We start from the raw sequence: 5,606 nt of genomic DNA, 5'->3' as shown, positions 1-5,606 counted from the left end.
CCCTATCGTCTTCTCCCTCCTCTCTCTACCCCCTTTTTCTCTCTCTCCCTCCTCTCAGATGTGCATTTATTTGTACAAATTATCAGGTGCAGACATGTAGAGTAAGGCCCATAATGAGTCCTGTGATGGTTATCAGTATGTCTTACGTCCTTGGGTTTACTGGAAATGAGGGCAAGGCTTGTGCCTGTTTTTTTTTCTTTCTTACAGAAAGCAATTTACAAGCTGTAGATTCAGTTTGGACAATTTAGCAAAACAGACTTTATTTGCTCTCACCTATATGCCTGTTTGAAGTAAAACCCAGTTATGTTTTTACAGATTAAATTGTAGAATTGTTTTTACTATTGTCAAAAACAAGTGCTATTATTGAAGTGTTACCTTAGAACTAACTGCCAAAAAGAACCTTCAGTTTACAGAGATATGAAACCCTGAAAAACAACCAAATCTCACATGTTAGAAGCTTTTACTACCAATTGTTTGGTATTATGAGTTGATAAATCACTGTAAATGTTGGTCGACCAATCGAATAATTGACTACTTGTGTGAGCATTAGTTTGCCATGCTGTGGCAAATATATCATTTTTCGAGTCCTGATGATGTCCGTCACTAATATGACAATTACTGCAATTTCAGGCTGTCTGAACCTCACTCATCCCACACTCCTCAGCTTGACTTGTATCACAATGCTTTGGCTTTGACTACCATTCATTTGTGGTGGATATTTACACGCCATTGGTAGTTTAACCCAATGTGAGGGATGTAGGAGAGGGGCCTCTAATTTCTGTTCCTTCCTCCAAAGATTACAGACCTTGCGGAGACCAGGTGTACAGTTCAGACCAAAGATTAGCGCCCCATCGCCCTTCCCTCTCATCTTCGACCACAAAAAACGACTTGCTCGTGCACCGTACTCTGCCTCGGTGAGGGTGCGTAGATTACATTTTCAGGGCAGGGAAGCTTCTCTTTACTGTGCATTAAAATAGGCACACAAGCACTTAACCCAGTTCCAACAGTCTCTCCATCTGCTCAGACACGCAGCGTTCAAGAGAGAGAACAGTCAGCCAATTTTATTGATTCAAAGGAGCGGCTCCCACCTTTCCCCTTCCTGGTGTGGAATGCACACCTGGAGGTGTTTGCTGAGTGGCTCTAGTAATCCATATAACAATGCAAGCTGACATCTGGTGCCATCAGGAGCACTCGAGGCAGTTTGCTCTGACAGGCGCTGCATTGTCTCTACAGATCAGTGTGGCTGTGATGCTGTTGACCTCTTTATTGTGACATTTATCTTTCATCCTTTATTTTTTTATTACTGACAGCACAATAAAGTCCACATCTAAGATGATACGTCTTTTTAAAATTGACAGAAAACGGGATAAAATTATGGAACTGATGTGTCAAAAACAATTATATTTCCCTCAAATCAAAACTTTTGCAAAGACACCACGACATAAAGCACAGGTAAAGCGCAGTTGTCTAGACTTTGTTGACGTGGCAGGCCAGTTGAGTTGCATTGCTCTCGGTTGCCCTCACAGTGCACACACGGGAGGGAGATGGGTGCAGATAAAACAACTGGGTTACGCCCCACCGAGGAATTGTGATGCCTGGGGGGCTGGGAAACTTTCTGCTTGGCTAGCCTTAATATTGTGAATCTCCTCAGTCAACAAAGCAGTGCGTTTGATGGAACATGTCAGGTTCCTCCATGACTTGGGGGCTGGTCTTCTCCTCTGGTTAGACAGCTGTCAGTCGGTCAGAGCCGAGAGAACCAGAGACTCCTCCATGTGTTGTTGGAGACTTCTGATCAGGAGAGCAGAGCGAGGTGAGTTTGAAAAAAACAATTGAAAAGTTTTAGCTGGGATTAATTTGGATTCTGTGTCGGGCTGTTGAGTCTACTTGTGTTAAGTAATCTTTGGGACAGTGTTCAGTCTTGGCATGTGTGTTCATTGTTCTAAGAAATAACCTTTTTTCTTTAATGGAGAAGTTGAGCAGCTGCACAGTATTTTATGTAGGGGATGGCAGTCATTGCTGACCGTGTATGTGACGATGTTGAAATATTCAAAAGGGATTTAAAATATATTAAATCAGAAGTCATGCTTAGCTGCTAATGAGGGTATTGCTGGCCCTTTGGGTTAGTTTGATAACCAGTCATATGACCACATGAATCGATAGAAATGTAATAGTTTCAAACGTCTTCTGACCTGCCATCTACTCTATACACTACTCTATTGTTAATATAATAGTGATATTTAAAAGAAATACAGGATACAGCCAAGTTACATGCTTTATATGACATAGTAAGTCAGGCTGCAGTGTGTAGATGATGTGTGTATTACATTCTTGTTGAAACAGATTTACGGGTGCGTGGGTGCTCATGCAAGTCATCAAGGATAGTTCAATCTAACATCAGTGTGTTTAATAAAAGAAGGATTTTGTTCACGGTCTGTTCTTCAGCCCGACAGCACAGATCAGATTTGATTTCCTGCAATTTGACATCAAAGAGGAAGAAAGCTTGCATTTCTATAGTTTTATAACAACAATTACTTATTTAAACATATAAAACTTGTTCTTTAAATAAAGAAGGTGACTCATACTGTACTGTATGTCCACAGTACATATTGCAGTGTATACTTGGGATGGACTGAGCTTGTCCTCTCCTTGACTCCTTCATTTCAACTGTGGGAGCCGCTGCTGTAACTCGACCTTGCCTCCTCCAGCCACCTGTGCTCGCGTGCTCAGAGAAAACACTGGCTTTTGTGTTGGAGTGAGACGTCCACACAGCAGGGGGGCTAAGGTACATTAGGCGGCTATGACAGGTGGCATACTCTTCCGGTGCTTCCTCGCAGTAAAGAGCATTGATATGGTCAGGCTGTTGGTGGAACAGCTGCACCCCACTGCTGTGAAGGTGGGGGGGGGGGGGGGGGGGGGATCTCTCTCCTGACAAAGACATCAGAAAAAGACAGGATCTTTAAATTTAATTTAAGACACATTTCTTTTGTCAGTGCAATGTATGCATGCCTCTATACAGATCTAGGGTCTCTCTTTGCATGGCAGTGGGAGGCTGGGGGTTAAGGTGTCGTGTGGGTGTTTCTGTTTGTGTTGCTGTGTGCAATTGTGTAGAGAGGTAACCAATCTGAATCCCGGAGCCTAAAGTGTGCCACAGCACCACTGTGGTCGTCTGTGAGAGGAGGAACGGTCTAGTCAGGGCCCCCAGTTACTGTTTTTACCCGCCTGCTGGGACGACTGGAGAAGGGGCAGAGGGGACAGTAGCTCAGCCTCTGTGAACCTGGATGGTGATGTGATGTGAGTTCCCATGGCTGTGTGAGGCAGTCAGAGGGAGAGTGATGACTCGTTAACTCTGTCCTACGTATGGACTCAGCTGCTTTACAGTCTGACCTGTAAGTATAAAACTTCTTACAAAAGGTTTTTCTTTTCATTTTGTATGCAGGTGCCCACAGTTCCTCTGTCTTATTTACAGGTTCATCTGTGACTTTCTGCTTTATCCTTTTAGAAGAATTGGATATGGGAATTGTTGGAATTGTGTAATAATGGTTAGTTATTGCTGTTGGTCAGACAAAACAAGACACATATGTCAATTTAAATGACTCTATAATGCTGTGATTACTGACAACATATTGCCACAACTGTCCCAGTTTCAAATATCCTGCTAGAGTCTAAAAGGAAGAGAAGGGGTGACGTTTGAGGTTTTTATAACAGCTGTTGTTGGGTGGCCTGTGTGGCACTGTGAGGTTGGTACGAAGTGAGGTAGAACCAAGGTGTCACATTCCACAGTTTGGTGTGTGTGTGTGTGTGTGTGTGTGTGTGTGTGTGTGTGTGTGTGTGTGTGTGTGTGTGTGTGTGTGTGTGTGTGTGTGTTCATCACAAATGACCACCCATCTACTCACAACTGAGCATGCACTTGATCTAATCTTAGTGAAATTTGAAATATAGTTAAATGTCAACTGAATCCCTGTCTATTCTGGCTAAAGTTTGGTTGAAAGTGTGTGTGTGTGTGTGTGTGCATCTGAAATGGAGTGCAAAATCTTTCAATCTTAGTCCAAACAAACAACTACTGGGTCCATCCTCCCCCCTTAAATCTGTCTCGTATTTTTATCTGTAGAGTTACGGTAAGATATGACGATGAAAAATGATGAAACTGCAGCTCTCCTGTCATCTGACTAATTTATTCCCCTGATTGCTTTATCAGATGGCATACCACCCCTGGGACCGCCCTATCTGCTTTTAGAGATCACATAAATATTGTTTACCAGCAGTCTGCGTAAGCAAGGCTATTTTAAACCTTGTGGCTGCTCATTGAAAAACAACAAGAAAAGTTAAATTGTTGTAGTTGTACAAACATATTAATTTAAAAGGAGCTGAGGTTTTACTGTCCACAACTTTACTGCTGCCTTGATTTGAATCAGAACATGCAGTAGATACGAGCATATGAAGCCCACACATGGATTTATTTTTGTCTTCAGCACAGGGACATCAGCACTGTGGACAAAATCACCACACATTTAAACAGGTGTCGGCTCCATAAATACACGTTGTTTACTGTTTATCTCAGTGCAGCAGGGCTTGATCCTGACATCACAGCAATATAAAACACACGCTGATGCCTCCTCTAGTGGCCAACGAGGAACCACATGTCTACGTTCTCAAACAGGACGTTTACATAAAGAGGGGAAAACATAGATGGAAGGAGTTGGTGCTTGTCTGATCCTTCAAACAATGTCACATCTGATATGAACTGATATTGCAATTTACACTTAGACAAATACATACATTTTGTATCCATAGCCTTTCTCTAAGTATATAGTTTCATCACAATCATAAGGATTTTGAAACAGCTGACTATGCCAATTTTCTTGAATTCATTCTTGCCTTTAAGTAAGTGTACATCTACAGTGTACATCTAACATGGCAGTAGTACACTCATTTAGATGCCTTACTTTTACTTAAAAAATCTAAATATTGTTCAATAATCTCAAAAAAACACACTCGTCATGAAGTTTGAGCTCACTTTGGAGCACAGTTTAGTTTATAATCAGGGTGGCCATGTGGACAATAGGGGGTTTTCAGCACCGGCCATGGAACACAACGTTCCCAGTACGAGAGCCTCGGGGGACCTTTGCTGCATGTCATTCTCCCTCACTTCCTGTCCTCTCTCTACCCTCAGCTTAATTTAACTTACTTAAAAATCTATGAAACATAACTATTCACCATGTGGCCATGACAGAATGGGCTGCAGCCTCACTTCCCTTGGCCAAAATTACACAGGGCTGACTAAAAGTGGGCATCCTGCTGGCTCAGTTGGCTGACGCGCCTGCATCTTGGACATGTGCCGACCCGAGACCTTTGTTGACTTCAACTTGAACCGTTTTCAGTATCAGCTTTATGTATGCGTACACATACATGGAATTTGCCTCCGGTTTCCACTCCGCTCTCAATGTACATACACTATTTTACAATAAACAAGAAAAATATATAAAGAATAAAAAAGGGTAGCAAAAAAGTAGAACAGATGTAGGTATAAACATTTAACAGCTATATACAATATAAGTATAAATACATATATCTCCAAAAAAAAGTGTGTATATATGTATATATATATA

Source organism: Anarrhichthys ocellatus, unplaced genomic scaffold, assembly GCF_004355925.1.
Source record: "Anarrhichthys ocellatus isolate YVR2014 unplaced genomic scaffold, GSC_Weel_1.0 scaffold13, whole genome shotgun sequence".
NCBI classification, from domain to species: Eukaryota; Metazoa; Chordata; class Actinopteri; order Perciformes; family Anarhichadidae; genus Anarrhichthys; species Anarrhichthys ocellatus.
The sequence above is the reverse complement of the archived record's forward strand: the minus strand, read 5'-3'. Positions refer to the sequence as shown.